At 39.1% G+C, this 22036-nt stretch overlaps 1 protein-coding gene across 4 annotated transcripts in view; it reads right to left on the bottom strand.

The window, feature by feature from the left end:
* The window catches only part of LOC134325793 (neuronal PAS domain-containing protein 3), a 305263-nt gene that overhangs the window by 265094 nt on the left and 18133 nt on the right, over positions 1-22036 (bottom strand). The window lies entirely within an intron of this gene.

Genomic DNA, 22036 nt, shown 5'->3' with positions numbered 1-22036 from the left:
GCTGGTTATGAGTACAAAAAATCTTCTGGTGCAAGAGGAAGAAGAAAGATAGGAGGCGCTGTCTGTGTGCTTTTTCTACCCTATCGCAACAGCTTCACTGAAAATGCCCAGTTTACAGACCTTGGATGTGGTTTCAGGATCAAAGCCAAGCAGCTTAGCTCCCGCCTCCGTGGAACCGACGGCCTCTTGGCCTTATGAAAGCGCTTCTTTATGTATGATCCTAGTCACTACTGGACACACTCGGGGAGGGAGGGGTGTTAACTATTTATCTTTATCTCTTTAGAAACAAAAAAATTGCATCTATTGGCAAATAAAACATATAGATTTTTTTTATTATAGATATACAGTAGATTTTACTTTAGTGTGGATCACTTTCTGTTTTTAAGCAGATTTTGGGGTGTCACCTAAACCAAAGCACTTTCATAAGACTGAGCTTAATTACTTTATACATCATTAGTTCCTGCTGTTTTTGCTAGAGGATTTTTAGTGTGTGTGTGTGTGCTAAAGCTCATGAATTAAAAACTAGAAAAAAGATGGCTACAGCTTACCAGAATCAAGCTTTGTTGACCAGGTATGTTTGCACAAACAGGGAATTTGTCACGAATATACAGCAGCTCATAAAACACAGTCAAATCAAAACAGTTTGATACTTTATAGCTCTTACTAAGTATATGATGCCCTTTTAGAAATAAATTGTGTCAAAAAATAATATGGCAGCTTATTAATAATTATAATATGATTCAAAGAGACCAGTTCTTTTTATATATGTAATTTATAGATCAAGTAAACAAAGTCATAAAAAAGCGTATTAATGTTTATTGTACATTTTGTAATGATACAGATAATGAGGGTCTTAAACACTGAAATTAGACAGAAAACTCAATGGTTAAATAATTTTAATTTAGCCTATGATGGGAAAATGTGTCAAAAAGTCATTCATTCATTGTCTGTTTTACCACCGCTTTATCCTATTCAGGGTTGCAGTGGGTCTGATTTATATCCAACATAAAATCAGATGTTATTTTATACTATGGTGGTAATTTTGTTCAAATGAACTCATTAAAATTATACATTAAAATTAGTACCAGCTCTACACAAAGCCATGCAGCGACAATGTCCGTGTCCTTTTAATGTTCAAAATATTACAGTAATGTTGCATCATCTGCAAATATCTGGTTGGTTGTGGTCCTATGGCGCTCTCTTTCCACTGATGAAGGGGAAAGTAGGGGCTGTGACACTGTGTATAGCAAGAGACAGAGTACAGTCTGCAATCAAACAACCAATGTCAGTGCTAAAAAGCAACACATTTTAAATAGTGTAGTTTATAGCTACAAGTGAGCCTGTGATAAATCTATACTGGACTTTATTCTAGAAATAAAGAAATGCTGGATACATTTAACTGTTATTTTTTAAATAATTTTAAGCAAAAATAAGTCATGCAAAAACAGTTTGGTATTGGTAAATTGCTTAAAGCAAAAAAAAAAAAAAAAAAAAAGTTGAGAATACAAGGAAGGAGGAGCCTATCAGGAAAAAACAGATGAGGTAGAGTCACCTCTGCATAGTCATCTTCACCCCTCTGAAGTGTACAGCTGGTGGCTCAGTGTGTGCTCCATTTAACCTACAATTTACACACACGCACAAACCGCCTCCTTTACAGCATGCACACTGGCTGCGGGATCAAACCTGAGCCAGAACAGCCGGTCACAAGTGCTTATTTACAGGCCGAGGGCACGAGAGTGGAGTGCAAGCTCACTCCCAATGATCAATAATAAAGGGCTTTTGTCATTTCATGTGATGTATAATTATAACCAAAGCCAAGGTGAGTGGCTCTCAGAACAGGAGGCGAGGGAGCTTTTCCACGTCATTGTCAGCTTGTTTTATTTCCTAGCCTTGCTGTTCAGACCAATTGAGCTTAGGCGTGTGAGCAGAAATCAGGGTCAGTGCACAGGTCTCAAGAAAAGATATAGCGTTATCGATTTCCCAGCAGTAGGGGGGCTGTGGCAGCCCGTGGTACTGCGGGGCCTCTGCTTCCTTCCAATCAGAAAGCCAGGGGTCAGGGTTCAAGGATCAGACCCGTTTCACACCCTGTCTTGATGAATTGGGCGCTGCTGGAGTCGACCGTGTGACACTGGATTTGAGATGTGGCTGCGGGGAGACGCTGAACAACAGGTAAACATGTCGCCCTGCTGTGGCTGAGCGAGAACTGAAATTCAACTTTCCACTCAAGGTACCACCCAGTTACCCAGTTCTGCTAAGCACTATAACAAAACTTTGTGCTCTCCCGAGAAGAAGGCTGTCCAAATTCTTAGATGCCTTAAAATGCTTTTTACTATGGTGCCTTATTTTGAAGCCATTAACTGACTGAATAAAAAGGGAGCATCCGATGCTTCTTTAGCGATGAAGGCAATCCCAGCATGCACTGCAGCACAACCTTTCTCGCCAAAGATTTTAAATATGGAGGATGAATGCAAAGCAACAAACTGAGTTCTTTTCAAATTAAAATAAATTCTTATTGATTTTTAATTTGTATAAAAGTGTACAAGTGTAACTTATTTTGGGCTTGTCAGTGACAGTTTAACCATTTTCAGTACACAGAGGAATATGTTGGCTGGCACATGCTAGCGGGTTGTGCCACCTCGACCCATTGGTTTGAATGGCCTGAGGCTGAGTGTTAGCTTAGTAAGCGAAATCTGCGGTGACCTAATCGCTGCCTAAGTAGTGTGTTTAAATTATCTGCCTTATAAGTTCAATGTCTTACTAGAATCCTCTCTAATAAGGCAGCTGCCTAGGAAGGCAGTAGACAGCAAGGCAGCTTTGTATGTTTTCGAACAGACCCAATAGCTTAGTTCCCTAAGTTATATAATGACAACACCAGACATGGGACATTATAAACAAACACCAGGAAATGCCTTTAAATGAGGATACAATTTCTTAACAATAATTAAAGCATTATATTACTTTAAAGGAGACTCTTTATTTAAGAGACACAAGTTGGTGTCATCGTGGAATCCATTACACGGTCACTCCAGCCACTCTTCCACAGAATGCTTGCATGTATTCATTAGCAAAAACAACCAACCCCATTTTACCTAAATGGTGTTCTAAGTGTTTTCTCATCTTATCCTTTAATGCCTAGAATATCAGAGATTTCTAACATTAGCAGGCATGGCATTACAGCGTCTGTGCTTTGTAACACACCGTTTTTATACAAACTTAATTAGCAATTGCAGAAGGAAATGGAAATGACACATCAATCCAGCTGGAAATGAGTAAAACACTTATCCTAAGTAAGTGCAGTGTTTAACCCGCTACAGCAAATGAGCAGAGGGTGAACTATTGTGTATCTACGTCTTAAGTGGTTCTCACCTTTTCCCTCTTCCTCTGTATTGATTTAGAGAATTCATATATCGGTCAGCATCTGAATGAACCTTTCTCATTCGTGCCAACTGGCAATCACATTAGTTGATGGTTCCAAAACACACCCTACAAAGCCAGCTTGGTGTGTTTTGTCACATGGCCTATTTTTATAATTGATCTGCCTTATCATGGATACTCAAAGCACAAAGTACAAAGGAAATTCAACATGAGAACAGGACAGGTCAGAGACCATATTGCTGGCAAGATACACATCAGTTGTTTAATAAATTTTATCAGAATATTTTGTGCTGTTCTTTTACTTTCACTAGAATCAGGATTAATAAGTATCAGTGGGCCACTAAGTACAAACACACCAGACCAGATACAATATAGACCTTTTGCATATACAGGAGGTCCCCGACTTACGTCGGATATCCGTTCCTACGAACGCGATTTTCGCCGCAAGTTGGAACCCACCTACATAAGCATCTCCGTCACTCACATGGAGCACATACACAGTATGAACAACGGCGTCTTCCTCGTATAGCGCCGCGTGACGACATATTCACCCGCTTCGCTCGCCAAATAGTTGCCGTGCGAACTTTGTTTTTACGTCTCAAACGACGTACATCGGAATGACGGAACAAGACTTTCTTAATAAATTTATAGGAGATGGCGACGTAACCACGAAACGCCGTTTGTCGAGTCCGCCGTAAACCGAGGACTTATTATAGTGCAGAAAATGCTCATTTTATTCAAAAAATTGACTTTAATGACTTTTGTCCCAAATATTTGGGGAAAAATCATGCTTGTATATCTTGTGAAATGTTGAAATGTGGAGCAAATATTTAAGGTTACTGAAGTGAGCTGAACGTGCTTAAAGCGTTTTGCAGGTGAGTGCACTTTGGCACAGGGCAGCGGGTAGGTGTCCAAGAACAGGCAACAAACCAGAGGTAACCTTCCAGAAAGAAAAAAAAAAGAATGATCAAAATGTTCCAGCCAGCTGATTCTGCTGCACTTGAAATGAAAATAAAAACATTCAGTACTGGGACTGTTTTAGTAACACACTGCTTTAACAAAAATAACTGTTCCCACAAAAATGGAAGCATATAATTGTCCAAAATCTGTTATGCTGAAGTGTTAAGATTTTTATTCACTGGAACTGAGGGGCCTAGGCCAAACCCTGAAAACAGCCCCATAGCATTATCCCTCCTCCACCAAACTTTACAGTTGGCACAGTACAAACAGGCAGGTAATGTTATTATGGATATTGTGAAACCCAGACTAGTCCATTAGACTGCCAGAAGGAGAAGCAGGATTCTTCACAGACATGTTTCCACTGCTTCAGAGCTCAGTGGCGATGTGCTTTACACCAGTCCATCTGGTGATGTAAGGCTTGTATGCGGCTGCACAGCCATGAAAACCCATGCCAGGAAGCTCCTGGCATGCAGTTTTTGTGCTGATGTTAATGCCAGAGGAGGTTTGGAACATTGCAGTTATTGGGTCAGCAGAGCATTGGTGACTTTAATGCACTTTACACCTCAGCACTGTGCAACTCTGCTCTGTAAGTTTACATAGTCTGCCAGCACATGGCTCAGTTTCTGTGGTTTCTAAACACTTTCACTTGACGATAATACCTCTCACAGTTGATTATAGAATAAATGTCACAACCTGACTTGTTGCAACAGGGGCATCCTATTACAGTACCACACTAATTCAGCAAGCTCTAAAACGACCTGTTCTTTCACAATGTCTGTAAGGCATATGGTTGATTTTATACACCTGCGACAAAAGTACTCAATGGAACAACTACATTTCAAGAGATGGTCCCAATGTTTGTCCATGTTGTGTACATTTACACTGACATATACATATTCATGTGTTTATGTAAACACTACACACATTGTATGCAGTTGATAACCGCTTGTTTTCGAGTACATTTAAAATAAGGGGCATGATTGTGCAAAAGTTAGCCCAAAGATCAGGTTCTGTATGAACTATGTTAAAATTAATAAATTAAACGAAATATTAGCTCAGGACGAATTACATCTTACAGAACTGATTGAGTAATATCAACTCGGTGTTCTAACGCATCTTCCCAATCTTGTTCTCTCCATCACTCTTTCTCTCACATTCAGGAAAGCAGGTTTTTCTCCTCTTTGAAGAAAGGTAGATCCAACACGCCAGCCAAAGGCACAGAGCTTATATGCCTTTAATGCCCACTAGACAAAAATCTGAGTGCTGCATCAGGCTGTCAGCCAATCAGCTGTCAGCATTACACCTGGGTATTTTCCTGTTGCTATGTTTTCAAGCATACGAGTTATAAAACACCACATACTACAAACTCCAATCCAGCAGGCTGGACATAACCAAAAGAAATTAGTTATATATGCACATCAACACATTAGCTATAGCAAATATACAGCTGACTTGTGAACTGGCCCCTTTCTAACCAAGTGACCTTTTTTTGCAGCAGTGAGTGGACACTAACTGTACTGAATTCCCAGCTCAGCTACACAGATTCACTCTGCTCAATGGCAATCACGGAGGTCTGCTTCTGCAAATGAACAAGTGGCTCATAGGTAATTTATAGTCAGCCAAGGGAACTGTGATATTGAGCCTCAGGCCCCAAGTGAGAGCCGAAGCCTGAGACAGGCAGTACAGCATGAGCTTTAGCTGCAGAGAAGGTCAGGAAAGGGAGGAAGGGACACACAGGACTGGAGCAGAGGGAGACTGAGGTCATGCTTCATCACATTGCCTCTCAGAAAGACTGCACATCTTTGTTAGTCAGTTCGACCTATAGAGGGAAAAAACAGGCTTCCTCACAGTCAGTCAATGATTACTGATCGCAAAGTTCTCAGCCAAAAAGTAGTTTAAAATAGCATTGCTGCCTCTAAGCACTGTCAGCTTTATACATGTTTCTTGCAAGAACATGACTGTGGCACCAGCATAACCAGCTTTACTGACAAGCATGTCTAGCTTAACCATTACAGGATAAGCACTAACCAGTATGAATAAGGTATTGTCAGACCGGAACAGAAAGGTCTCTATTGAATTTTATTGCATTTTTTACCTCTTTACAGAATATGTGAGCCCATAACTCAAGCTGGCACCATAATTTTAGTGCAACCCATAAAAAAAAACAACAATCACTGCAAGAAGAATTTGTGTAAGGAGAGAGATTGTCCTGGTACTATAAGTAAAACTATCTATTTAGAAAATGCTAAGTCTACTTTTGCTGCACAAACTGGATGCCTGTATAAAACTGGATGCCTGTATAAAAGAATTATGAAGAAAAGAACAACCAAGCTAACACTCAGCAGGTCAGTTTTTTTTTCTCCATCTTGAGCGATCATGTAACATGATGGGGAATTCGTATATATGTTTACAATAAAAACAACTTGATGCCACAGCAGGTAGTCTACCTTATCATCAGGGTCTTGGGAACCTTGGTTTGAACCTCGTCTTTGGTCATGTTTTTTTTTTTTTTAAATACAAGTAGAATGCTGCTTTTAGTTGACCATAGGTGTGAGTGGGTAAATGAATGAGTGATTGAGCGAGTGCCCTGTGATATACATTGCCAGAGTGTTTTATGGCTTTGTGCCAAATTAATCTGGGCGGTAGAAAGGCCGGTGTAACCCTAATCAGTTTGAAGCCGTAATTAAAGATGGCTAACTAAATGAATGCAAAAAAATATGTAATGTTACACTTTTAATAGAATATTGCAATTACAATCTTAAAAAAGATAAAGCAATTATTGAAACGAAATTAATTATATGATACAGAATTCATGTCCCGAATATTATCAGTATTATTAGCATTATCATTTGTACGATGTTGACTTACTGCACTGTTACACAGTCACGTAGCTGACTAGATGTTGACATTTTTGTTCTTGTTTATTTTAATATAGTATTTTTTAATAAGTAATTGGTTGTACATGTTTATATTGTGGAACTGCTGTTTAGCTGGTGTGTTATGTGATTTAATATTAAACCAAGCAAGACAGAATATTTATTATCAAGCTTTAATGTATTTTACATATCACCCACCCCGAGTCTAAGATCTGCTAAGATCAAAGAGGTTGGCAAATTGTCTCATACTTTCAACATTAATTCATTCACTACATAAACTAAACAAATAAAAATGGGACTTAAATTGTAATTAAACATATGGAAAAGTCTCAGAACACATTATTTTGTACAATGTACTTTCTTGCACCTCTTTTTAATAGTGTTCTACAGAAGCCTCCATTCCATACAGCTTCTCTATATGAATGCATTAGCGCTGGTGATTGCCAGGCTGTGCTCTCCCTCTGGCCCTGCAACGTTCCGAGTGTAGGAGGAAAGCTCGCACTGTTGTTAACCTCTTATCAAACAGTTGCTAACACTCTAAATTGTTTCCCCTCAGCAGAGACTTGGCAAGAACGCCTTTCATTCTTCCTTCAGCTCCCTCCATCTGCCTGCGTGCAACCTTTCCTTAGAGCAGAAGCAGACTGCGGCCAGAAACGCACGCCTGCGCGCGCTGCCTTATATAATTAATTACCCTCACTGTGAGGATATCGACGGACTGAACATCTAAAATTCTCCAGGCAAGCCTCTGCCTTAAAGCAAGATGAGGAATAGAGTGGCATATGCTAGGATTGTCTCCGAGACTTTTCAGTGCACCCTGCAGAGGGTTAGAGAGACAGAATCTGAAAATGCTGGCGTTCATTTGTTCTGCACTCCGACTGCTATATCATGTCTGGTTTTCTTTAAGCAACACCTGATTGTTAGACCAAATGTCACAGGCAAAGGTATTAGAGATGCATGAGGATGCATATATTATGCATTTTGACATCTAGCAGCATGTAAAGCACGGTTCTCTTTCCATCTGTCTTTTTTCTTGCTTTATTTTATTCCCTCTCACTCTCCTGCTTACCCTCTGCCAGTTGATGCTGTTTTGACAAAACACTGCTAATGAAACAGTAAGCATCCCTCTGGTCCCACTCCTCCTTTCTGGGATAGCAAATTAATTTTTCCTCTGTACTGATTAAAAATGTACCTACCACATGCAGCGGAGCAACACGGAAATATGCAAATCTCTTCCGTTTTTTTCTCGCTTATCTCCATATCAAATGTTTTAGAGATGTATACTTCAGAAGTAAAGACTGCGTGCTGTGATAGAGAAGATTTCAGCATTTCTTTCCACAGGCCAAGTACAAATGCAAATATCAGCACCTTTTAGGCTCTCATGTTTATTAAAATGCAACATTTATATCAGAGATGAAATTAAGAGCATGTTGCTGTATAGGGTTACATCAGGCAAATCATGTATAGTATATCAACTCTACTCTACAAACAGTTCATGGTTTATATTCAAACAGCCAACCTATTTCACACACACATTTTGCTACTAAAAACTAAAAAAGGTGCTCAGTGATGCAATGCTATTAATTCAACAGGCATCTATACAAACATGGCTATTTCTGAAGGGCAGGGAGTGGCCGAAGCCCTGTGATGGACTGGCGCCCTATTGAGGGTATCTCTGTCTATTTCCCAGTGTTTCCTAGTAAAACCGAACCCCCCACAACCCTGACCAGGATGAAGCAGTTGATAAAAATAAAAATAAAAGCTGCTTAAAAACTGCATTAGGCCGCTGCACCCCGAAATACAGCACAAGCTACTTATGTTTGTATTACTGTTCTGCATTAGTCACATTGATGGCCACTTTTCATTTCATGGTACGCCATGGTACGGTATGTTTTTAAATCAGTGATCCCACATTTACATTTTCAGCATTTAGCAGACACCTTTATCCAAAGCGACTTACAGTACTGTTATAATATATAGTCTGAGGGTTAAAGGCTTTGCTCAAGAGCCCAACAGCAGCAACCTGGCAGTGGTGGGGCTTGAACCAGTGACCTTCTGATTACTAGTCCAGTACATTAACCGCTAGGCTACAACTACCTACACATTTAGTGCTTGTTTCCAACTTGAAAATCCATGCTAAATTTGGTTGTCCTTTTTGACCAATGACTAAGTATACCAAACTGGGCCGTATGGGTGAAGAGGAACATTGGTCAAAACTGCCACTGGAGTGAGACAATCTAAGCATCATATTTAAAACCAAACAGTAATGAAGTTTATGAAAGTGGTGTCAAGAGGAAAAAACTTAAACAGAACTACAGAACATTAAAGACCACAAGAACCACAGGAGGGCAAACCAAAAATTGTCCTGTTGTTGCTACCAGTATTGCTTATGCAAATTTACTCTCAGCCCCTCACAGAGAATACCACTACATCTTCAGTGCACTGCTCCTAATTTCACGGCTACCTTTGTGCAAATGCAAATGAAAAATAGATCATTAGGTATGGCACAGATAGTTCTGAATTTAGATTCAGACCATATTGTACTAAAAGAAAAGGGGCATAAGCTGATTTTAATTCAATAAAGTGTAATTACTTGTTGACGTGACACTCAGCGATGTTATATATTCTGATGGAAAGCCTATAAGCTTGTCGATTACATGGTAACCATCTACTAGAGATGCTATTGGTTAAAAGAAATTTGGTATAGAATAGAAATATATGATACTAATGATACAATTGTTTCCAAAAAATAAAACATTCAGATGGCTTCTTTTTTAGCTTAAAGATCCAAGAACCCATTTAGGTATTTCCGAAATTAAATTACAAAACAAAGCTTTTCACAGGGGCAGAAAAATACGACTTCAATCACCTTCATATTTAAATCCTGTGGCACTTCACTAATTAATTCTATTGAAATGAGTCTAATTAAATTGGCCTAATAAGAACTGCCATCTCGGCACACAGACACAAAGCTTGTAATAGTTAGGTTATCTGTGCAGTCCACATCCGCAGTGACAAGCCTAAGCCGTGTAAATACAGCCCCCCTCACACTGCTGCTCCAGCATAGACACCGCAGCGCCAAGAGCACACGATTCCCACAGCTTCACTCGCTCGCTTTTTTCAGGTGCTCAAGAAGGAGCGGACGTTTTCTTGCTCCGAGGACCATATTGTTCTTTTTGTTTAATTGATGGTGAAAAATAAATTTCAAGTCCCTCTTTTAGCACCTTTCTTTGGAATACAGAGCCCAATTAAGCACTCTCAGACAAAAGGAGATTTGAAGTGGCAAAGCACTCCTCTCTCAGCGAACACTTTCCCATGACAGAGCAGGAATTCCTTGACTCTGGAGTCATGCGGGCACAGAGCTGGACAAGTTCAACACCCTAGATACAAAGTGAGAGAGAGTGAGAAAGAGAGAGAGAGAGAGCTAGAGATAGAGAGAAAGCGAGTGCGTGTGAATGAGAGAGAGCATGACAGACAAACATAAAACTATGATGTCAGGTAGTTTTTATTTTTTGTATTTTAAAGCACGGTTGTGCATACAAATAAATTAATGAATGTAATATTCTATAACAATTTTGTGTAGACCTCAACGAAAAATGAAACCTGCAGTTATAAACACCAAATAAGAGGACCTGATAAACTAACTGATTACCTGATACAAAAATTTCGGTCTAAAATGTTCACATATAAGATCAGATTTCACTGCATTAATATCACTTCTGACAAAATTGTGCCTCCATTTGCTTAAACTGATCTAGATGAATAGCTTTCCTGTGAAAAATAAAACCCTGACATGTGAAAGATGTGAAATATACTACACAGTTAATCATTATATCAATCTCAAAGACTGCACAGCTTTAACATTTGATTTACTGGAGCTGGGATTAACGTATGCAAAGGAAGTTATTTGACAAACTGGTGCTTCAAGGCATGTGATTTAAAACATGCTTGAATTATTATAAATTACGTTTTGTCTTAATAAAATCTTACAAGTCAAAGCATGTTGGGAATGAGGAGGCGTTTAAATGAAAGCATATATGTATATACTGTAGATACCAGTAAAGGTAATATTTTCAACCAAAACAAACATGCCATAATACTCTTAGTATTGCACTCTATCTGTGCTGATGCAAAATGTCCACATGATGAGCACACACAGCTACAGAAGCTTGTGTTACAAGCTTGTCAGTCAAATCGCTCAGTACACTACACTGAAAAATATTTATTGGCAGGAATCTGCTGTAACATTATTATTGTCCGTCTGTACTTTGGTATTCAAAAAATAAACACCTCTTCCCAGAAAGATAGAAAATTCTTATTATTCATTTCGTTTTTGTTTTGTTTTAGTTTTTCAGCCAGCAATTTCAGGCGGAATTCAAATGTAAAGCATAACGGAACATTTGAAAAGCTTGCTTTCAAATAGTCTGTTTTCAAACAGAGAAGCTGAGAAGCTGTTTCTAAAGAAAGAGTAAGCAAAGCCGATTTTGTAAGAATAAAAAACAAAATGCATAGTAGATGAATGAGTGCTTGAAAGTGTCTGAAATCAGTTTCTTTTGAGTGTAAATTATATGAATCCCACGCTAAGGCAAAACTGACCGACCGAAACCCCGTTTACACTGCCAGCTCGCCTCAAATCAGCTTCTTCTGCTTCAGCTACTGACCCATTAAGTATATTGTGTACGTATGCAAAAGGGACACAGGCAGGCGTCTGAGCCTGGAACAGTGAGAACACTCAGCTCGCAAGTTACTTCTGTTCCATTACTTGTTCCACAAAACAAGGAGTGAAAAAGACATGCCAGAGAAAGCAAGAGAGAGAAAGAGAGAGCACATGCTGAGAAAGGTCATAATCACACCAGATTTTTGTCAAAGCAGTTGTGTCAGGTAAATTACATTCATTTTCAAAAAGTCACAACACAATGCAGGCTTCAAGTGCACATATACCATATACCAACAATCTCCTAATGTAAAAAAATCTATATGTTTAACCTGCATTAATGTGTTCACACACACACATTTAATATGTAATGTAAATGTTTTCCCTTACATTATTAGTGTATTTACAAGATAATAAGCAGTTCATGACAAATAATGTCTGTATGTAAACATTTAACTCTTGCATGTGCACTGAGGGTAAGGGTGAATCCTTTGTGCCTCGTGTGTGTGTGTGAGATAAGTAGCTTCACTCTCTGTTCAGATTAACCATTGGCAGTTGGAAAATAACAAAATGACCAACAGCATTAACCAAACAGTAACAATCAGGGTAAAAATTGGATCATCCCTAATGCATTTATATAAACATAATTAACTTATGCTTAAAGAGTAGCTAACATTTGGTCAATGTGTAAGCACAGTGCTTAATTATTTTGCAGGTTTTAAGAATTCCTTTGCTCATTTCTGCCAAATTTCTGTATTAAACAAGAAGTAAAAAGCATTTGGGTTAATACGAGCATGCTAGGAATCACCATCTTTATTACTTTAATTTACTTTTTAATAATGTTTTCTCTTTTATATAATAGTTTATTTAAAGGATTTTATTAAATGAGCGTACCTCATTAGACCGAAGAAAAATTTAATTAACATTGGCCTTAATTAGTATAGTCCAACTGAGACTGGTACATGAAGTTGTTTTTTTAATATAATATTTAATCATTATTTTATATTAAAAGACTGTAAGGCTGCATGTAAATGATGGTATTAAAAATAGGTTTAAAAAGACAGCGACAGAAGGTGAGTGTCCTCTAAGGTAGAAGCTAGTGAAGCAGCACTCTGATGGACGAGCCTTTTCCCTTGCTCTCTTTAATCAATTTATTTAGCAACTAAGATAAATATCCTGCACTGACATGAAGGGATTAAAGAGGACTCATTCGTCCTGTCACGAAACGTGCTGCTGAAGCAGGAGGGGCATTAACATTGGACGTGCCGTCCATGTCTCCATCTCACTGACCAAGTCCAATAGAGGGGCCCAGCTCATGTATACTCACAGAGCTGATTACTAAATTGTCATTCATAAATTTTCTTTAACAAAAAATAATTTTAAGTCTAAAAACACATTTAACACTTTTTTCTATTTAATATTATTATAAAAAATAAAAAATAGAATGTGAATGTAAGAATGTGTTTGATTCCCCTAATTGTATCACAGTGCACAAGTGATTAAAATGATTAAATTAATATAACAATGCAACAATGTAAACCAACATGCTCAATTCTGTGCACATCTACAGGGGTTGGACAAAATAACTGAAACACCTGTCATTTTAGTGTGGGAGGTTTCATGGCTAAATTGGACCAGTCTGGTGGCCAATCTTCATTAATTGCACATTGCACCAGTAAGAGCAGAGTGTGAAGGTTCAATTAGCAGGGTAAGAGCACAGTTTTGCTCAAAATATTGCAATGCACACAACATTATGGGTGACATACCAAAGTTCAAAAGAGGACAAATTGTTGGTGCACGTCTTGCTGGCGCATCTGTGACCAAGACAGCAAGTCTTTGTGATGTATCAAGAGCCACGGTATCCAGGGTAATGTCAGCATACCACCAAGAAGGACAAACCACATCCAACAGGATTAACTGTGGACGCAAGAGGAAGCTGTCTGAAAGGGATGTTCGGGTGCTAACCCGGATTGTATCCAAAAAACATAAAACCACGGCTGCCCAAATCACGGCAGAATTAAATGTGCACCTCAACTCTCCTGTTTCCACCAGAACTGTCCGTCGGGAGCTCCACAGGGTCAATATACACGGCCGGGCTGCTATAGCCAAACCTTTGGTCACTCGTGCCAATGCCAAACGTCGGTTTCAATGGTGCAAGGAGCGCAAATCTTGGGCTGTGGACAATGCGAAACATGTATTGTTCTCTGATGAGTCCACCTTTACTGTTTTCCCCACATCCGGGAGAGTTACGGTGTGGAGAAGCCCCAAAGAAGCGTACCACCCAGACTGTTGCATGCCCAGAGTGAAGCATGGGGGTGGATCAGTGATGGTTTGGGCTGCCATATCATGGCATTCCCTTGGCCCAATACTTGTGCTAGATGGGCGCGTCACTGCCAAGGACTACCGAACCATTCTGGAGGACCATGTGCATCCAATGGCGGTGCCGTGTATCAGGATGACAATGCACCAATACACACAGCAAGACTGGTGAAAGATTGGTTTGATGAACATGAAAGTGAAGTTGAACATCTCCCATGGCCTGCACAGTCACCAGATCTAAATATTATTGAGCCACTTTGGGGTGTTTTGGAGAAGCGAGTCAGGAAACGTTTTCCTCCACCAGCATCACGTAGTGACCTGGCCACTATCCTGCAAGAAGAATGGCTTAAAATCCCTCTGACCACTGTGCAGGACTTGTATATGTCATTTCCAAGACGAATTGACGCTGTATTGGCCGCAAAAGGAGGCCCTACACCATACTAATAAATTATTGTGGTCTAAAACCAGGTGTTTCAGTTTCATTGTCCAACCCCTGTATGTACACATTAGAAATCTCTTAATGTCTCAAATATGTGATACCTTTTTATGTCGTCTGCATCATAAATACAATAGGGTCCGGTATCACACTGCACATGTGAAATACTACAATTCAAACACCTTTTGTGTTATTGTGTGGGTCAAATCTCATCTAGGTAGTGTAATTACTATACAAGCTTAAATATCGGATTGTTTTCCCTCTTAGTTACGATAGATGGATAGATGGATAGACACAGACAGACAGACAGACAGACAGACAGACAGACACTTTATTGATCCCGAAGGAAATTAGAGTGTAGATTACGTGTACGTAGATTGTAGAGTGTAAGTTAAATGTAGACTTGTGTAGATTACGGTCGTGTTACTGACAGTCTGCATGACTACAATGAATATGATTTGTGGACATCATTTGACTAAGTTTACAGTTGCAATTGAAAATATTCAAGCCCCTCATTTTAAAAGATATTATGTTGATGTGTATACAATCCTCTCAAAGTGTGCATTATTTTAAAAAAATCATAATTCAATATTGCAACATAATTCTTTAAATATTCCACAAAGCAACATACAGCAACAGTGATATTATAAACAATGTTTGACACACCAGTGGACAGTCTCATGTTGTGCTAAAAATGTGTGGTGTATGCAACATTTGTAGTCATGAATAGTTTTTGTAGTCATGAATAGTAATCATGACAACAGTAATCATAAATCCAGGACTAGCAACATAATCTAACCTCCAATATGTCTAAATCCTGTTAATAACACAGCACTCCATCAGTAAATAAAAAATAAAATAACATCAGTGCCCCCTTCCTTTTCTCCCATTTTGAGATGAGTCATTTGCCGTGCGATGAGATCTTCCCCAGCTGGGAGCTGGAGAGTCCTTAGCTGTCTGTTTGATTGCTCTTGCCTGAGGCATTAGGTTCAATCCGCCATGTCGCACCTCAGTAGTTCTGCATAGATGGCTGAAATCTGACTCAGTTCACTGCAGGGATTTGTTAACTTTTACCTACATTTAGCAGTTTATACACTTAGCCAGTCCAAACTGATAAACCTGTTACCCACACAGCAATGGGCCTTTACAGGGCCCAATATTTTGCGGAGTCTGCCTTCTGCCCTGCAGTCTACCAACTGTCTACCAACTATTTTCATAATTCTCTTTCAAGGCGTTTAACAATGCAAACAATTTGTGGTTTGATAGGCTTTTCCATCTTCATCAAAGATAAAAATGAAGATGACTTGCATATTAAATAGATTAAAGTGAGGAGGTCTTGCACATCATTTACTTTACTGTCTATTTCTTTCTTATCTGATTCCATTGGCCATACAAAATTAGGAGCACCCAAGATTCAGTTTGGTGCAGTGAGTGGTTGAGGATTATGTGTGCGCCAACTCTTTAAAGGCATTTCATAACACACAGGTGGTTCCTCATCCAGCCTGTCCTACTGGGTCTCTCCACTGGTAGGCTAGCATGTTAGCATGCTAGTTTTTTCATCCATACATGCTTACTCTATCTAATCTGATCCTCATTCTGTTGAATTATAATGTGTGCATAACATAAAAAGACAGCAAACAAAATTTTCATAATGCTGAACTTGATGTAGATAAGAGCTCTTGTCATTTAGTTTTTTGGAAGATCTGCCACATCCAAAATCAAACAAAATGAACAAAACCACTCAACATTTATGAAACAGGCAGTGTGAACACATACAGCAAGAAGATACAAGTGGACATTTTAGTTTCTTATCTCTAGAAGGACATTGTTCTCAATGACTTGATTCTATTGGTTAAATATAACCAATTTTAGAAACTGATGCCTGCAACACAATCAAAAAGCTGGGACAAGGGCATGTTTACCACTCAGTCACATCACCTTTTGTCTTAATTATACTTTATAATCATGCAGGAATTAAAGCTGTTCTTGCCCATTCATGCTGTATACTATAGATGCTCAACAGTTGGTGAACCACGACCCATCCTTGGTGGCAAAGACTAAACCTGTTAATTGACCAAACTGGGCAGTTGTAGCCTAGTGGTTAAGATACTGGTCCAGTAATTAGAAGGTTGCTGGTTCAAACCTCACCACTGCCAGGTTGCCACTGTTGGGCTCCTGAGCAAGGCCCTTAACCCTCAATTGCTTAGACTGTATACTGTCACAACTGTAAGTCGCTTTGGATAAAAGTGTCTACTAAGTGCCGAAAATGTAAATGTAAATGCTAATTGTGGAACCTTCCAGAAGAGTGTTACCTGTATAACCTTAATCTTATTTTGCCTTTGTTTTAACTTTGAGTATAGTGTATATATTTACAAAATATAATTAGGTTTGCCAGTAAAAACACTGAAAATGCTTCTCTTTGTAGTTCTACCAGTTAAATGAAAGTTCGAGCAATTTTACAAATTACAGCTTTAATTTTATTTTTAGAAGGTGTCCCAACTTTTCTTTAAATGGGGTTTGTAATAAATATGATGGGGAAAAGGGTAGGAGGAGGAAAACATGTTAAGTCAAAAGTGAAGCAGAAGAAATTGTTATTTAAATATAAATAAATAGGAAGTTTATCTTTGCTGCTCCTCTTAAAGTTTGGCCGTTTTATCTTTGAGCTCCTGTGGTTTTTTTCTCTCTGCAGCAGCTCATTCTATTACTCAGTGTGCTGCAGAGGTCATGGTGGATGGTGCTGAGGTGGCTGTCCACAACCTAGTCCTTCCTGCCTGCCTGAATTAATGTGGTTGAAGACCAGACTGGCAGTAGTGTAGCCATCTCCTTATGTTTATTACAACATGTTGTTTGTCATTATTCCACAATACAACACAAGATTTCATTTTCTGTTGAACTTTGAGACTCTTCTTCTGCCTTATACTCTCTTTGGTGCATTGTCTTAGACCTATCTACATAAACCTCAGAAAGATAGAGGAGAGAATAAGCTCTGTTTCTGACAGGCCTCACTCCACTGACAGCCTCGTTGCCCACAGAAGCACTGAAGCACTGCCAAACATGTCAACCTTCACACACAAGAAAAGGCTGTAAGATGAAGTGCAGGTCTGAAACCAGTTTCAGTCTTTGATTTAGAGACACAATGACGCTAATTTTACATCAGCACCAGCTCCTCTAACCATTAAAAGATCCTACATGAGTTTGGGCCTTTTTCTGCGCTTTAGCTAGGGCAATACATAAAATGTATATTACAAACATGATTGTCACAATACAAGGTGTGAATAACAAATTGATATTCCGATTGCTCGGGATCCTTTAACTTCTGCACGTTGCAATGTGAATCATCCTACAGTGCATATTGGTACCATCTCTTCTGTGGATAAACAATGCTGATGTGCCAGTCAACCTTGTGCCATTGTCCAGGTCTGATGCCTGTGTGCCCATTGTAGGACTCAAGAAGGTACTCAACACTTCCTTCCTAAGCTTCCTTGCTAGTTTGGAAATACTTCAACCTAGTCATCCAGTCATAATGATTTGGCCCCTAAAGTCACCAGGGTCTTTATCAGTGATGGCATAGTTACCTTGAAAAAGTAATCTGATTACTGATTACTCCTTTAAAAAGTAACTTAGTTACTTTATGGATTACTCGATTTTAAAAGTAACTAAGTTAGATTACAAGTTACTTTATTAGTTATATAATGCGGTCCGCTAATGTATCCCATAATGCAACTGGAGCTGCGATTGAAGCGGAATAAGAAACAAGAAAGACGCGGAAAACTGTTCACAAGTCCTCTGTTCACAAGTGTAAGTAAGATAAATAAAATAACATTTTTAAAGACAAATAAATAACAAAAAGACGATAAATATCCTACATTTTGGCGAGTGGGATTTGTAATGAGTCTGTAACCATGGTGATATTACGTCATCACGTCCCCACGTCATCACTCGGCGTTGGCCGAGTAGTGCACACTTCCTCCAATCTAGTGCACACTCTGTGAGTAACCGATTCCGGACGCAGCCCGTGACTTAACTGTCGCATAGGCCAGACGTCACTGCCCGAGACGCAAGAAGAAAGCAAATATATACTGTATCTTTTTACTAAGGAAAATGACAAAAATAGTAACGCACAGTAACTTGGATAAGTAACTTTAATCTGATTACTGGATTGGAAATAGTAACGCGTTAGATTACTCGTTACTGAAAAATGCGGTGAGATTAGAGTAACGCTGACCTTCACTGGTCTTTATGCTGCTCATATCTGCTGCATTTCACACTAGAAACAGGCACTGCCATGCACATTTTTCGGGGAGTGGTCTTAATGTGGCTCATCAGTGTGCGTGTGTGTTTGTGTGTGTATAGCCACATGAATCAGGTTGTCTGGCACAAAAAAAACAAGGCTTATGACCTAAAATTGGCACCGTTTATCTGCAGAGATCTGTAGAAACACTCAATAACAATCGAGCAACAGCTGTTAGAAAATACATTTTTAACTGACAGCCTTAATTGTAGAATGACTTCTTTGTCGGTTGCCAGTTATTCATTGACATTCCAATTTAGGTCATACAGACTAGGTGTAGGTTTTAAGATCAGCAGTACTATGTAGGGGTTGAATAATTGTGAAATGGCAATATTAACAAAAATGTTGCTAATCAAAATTACTACCCAACTCATTTTTCTTTGTTCATTTGCTGCATCATTCAACTAATAACATTTAAAAGAAAATCTAGCACAGCAGAAATGTTTACAGTTAAAAACCTTATTTGCTTAGGAAGGTGAATTATCCTGATTGCAACTATAGGCCTATATACGGCAATGACCACAATGCTCTAAAAATCTATTACAAAAATGAATTTATTTCACAAAGCCTAGTTTGGCCTTTTTTTCCCCTAATGCTTATTCCTAAGATACAAAAATGCATGTACTACACAGACCAAGTACATTCAGACCACACTTACAAAATAGCTTGGAGGATAAAGAGTTATACATAATGTTTGTTACTGCTTGGCCTAATGCAGCATGAAAAAGATGGGAAAATGCATGAGAGACTGTGGTTTCACAAGATATGAGCCTAAAGACCATGTGACCGAACAGATGAAAGACATTATAGGAGTGTTTTTATACTAGATGGGTAGAATGAGTGTGTATGCTATAGTGGGCACAAACTAAGCAAAAGAGAAGCCACATAGATGCAGTGAACAGACAGATGCACCAAGCAGCTGCATCACATGAAAAGAGACCAGTTCTCAGTTACATGACAAAATATTTTACTACCCAGACCCTTTTTACAGTCCAGAAAATGATGTATAGTAACAGAAATGATGGGGTAGACCAGGGCCATGGCCAGTTTTGGGAAAGCTATAATAATAAAACCATAGGTATTACCAAAATGGTACATTTCCTGTTCTTTGTGTACATGCTATGTATACCACTGAATAATTTTATTTTGTATTTATATTCTATTTTTACATATACACCACAGCAGATATGACAGTTTTTATGCCGGATGTCCTTCTTGGTGCAACCCCATCCATTTTAATCAAAGCTTGGGACCAGAACTGAGAATGCACTGACAAGTGCACCCTCCAATGGATAGGCCATTTCAGCCACCCCCTTAAACATTTATGTCTTTTACTATTACAATAGCACGATCAGCCAATAGTGAGCTAGAACATTTACCGTTGCACCACCTGAGCACCTGGGCTTGTTTTTACTGTAAATTTAGTTTTCATAAATTAGCAGGAACTTTGTGTTAGCAAAAATCAATGCAACATCATGCAGTCTTCACAAAGGTGACCATGTTAATAATTTTCTTCTATGATTCTTTGCTTGTCAGCACTGGGACATAGTGGACAGGATTATTAGGTGTAAAGGGAAAAAAGATTAGAGTCATTTCGCTGTCTTCAAAGACTGATGCTCCTGCTACTATCCTTTTACCCTCCAGTAAAACTCCTCCAACAACCTGGCATCTTTCAAAGCATCACAGATACAGCCACAAGCACACTTCTAACCTAAACACACAAAGACCAGTTACATGATACAGATAGCTTTAGTATCAAGAAGTGAATAAATGAACAGCATATCAGCAGATGTAACCCCATAAATGTCATGCACTAATTCTGTTGTGTTAAAACTGCTTATGCCAACAAACTACCAAAGAAATCCATCGTTTTACTGTTAAAATGCTCTCAGCACCAGTGCACTATAACCATGACATTTATTGAAATCTGTTCACTAAGACATAAAATAAGCCATTAATGAATGCACAACCCCTGCACAGGCTGTAAAACCACCCAAGGTCTCACACATCAGTTTGGAATCTCAGTCAGCACAACTGGTATTCATAAAAGAATTCATGAAAGAATGGCCAAAAGCACCCCTCAGACATTAATCTACGACCATCAGTAAAGACAAAAGTTAAATCCCCTTCAAAGCTTGTTCCATGAACGAACAAGACTAATAGCTGACTTTTCATTATAATTAATAAAAGCACTTTAGTAAACATCATATACAGTGGGGCCAAAAAGTATTTAGTCAGCCACTGATTGTGCAGGTTCTCCTACTTAGAAAGATGAGAGAGGTCTGTAATTTTCATCATAGGTACACTTCAACTATGAGAGACAAAATGAGAAGAAAAAAAATCCAGGAAATCTCATTATAGGATTTTTAAAGAATTTATTTGTAAATTATGGTGGAAAATAAGTATTTGGTCACCCACAAACAAGCAAGATTTCTGGCTCTCACAGATCTGTAATTTCTTCTTTAAGAAGCTCTTCTGTCCTCCACTCGTTACCTGTATTAATGGCACCTGTTTGACCTTGTTATCTGTATAAAAGACACCTGTCCACAGCCTCGAACAGTCAGACTCCAAACTCAACCATGGCCAAGACCAAAGAGCTGTCGAAGGACACCAGGAAGAAAATTGTAGACATACAAGACCATTGATAATCTCCCTCGATCTGGGGCCCCACGCAAGATCTCATCCCGTGGGGTCAAAATGATCATGAGAACGGTGAGCAAAAAATCCCAGAACTACACGGAGGGACCTGATGAATGACCTGCAGAGAGCTGGGACCAAAGTAACAAAGGCTACCATCAGTAACACACTACGCAGAGAGGGACTCAAATCCTGCAGTGCCAGGCGTGTCCCCCTGCTTAAGCCAGTACATGTCCAGGCCCGTCTGAAGTTTGCCAGAGAGCATATGGATGATCCAGAAGAGGATTGGGAGAATATCATGTGGTCAGATGAAACCAAAATGGAACTTTTTGGTAAAAACTCAACTCGTCGTGTTTGGCGGAAGAAGAATGCTGAGTTGCATCCCAAGAACACCATACCTACTGTGAAGCATGGGGGTGGAAACATCACGCTTTGGGGCTGTTTTTCTGCAAAGGGGACAGGACGACTGATCCGTGTTAAGGGAAGAATGA

This window comes from Trichomycterus rosablanca, chromosome 13 (genome assembly GCF_030014385.1).
Source record: "Trichomycterus rosablanca isolate fTriRos1 chromosome 13, fTriRos1.hap1, whole genome shotgun sequence".
In the NCBI taxonomy this organism is placed as follows: domain Eukaryota; kingdom Metazoa; phylum Chordata; class Actinopteri; order Siluriformes; family Trichomycteridae; genus Trichomycterus; species Trichomycterus rosablanca.
The sequence above is the reverse complement of the archived record's forward strand: the minus strand, read 5'-3'. Positions and strand labels throughout refer to the sequence as shown.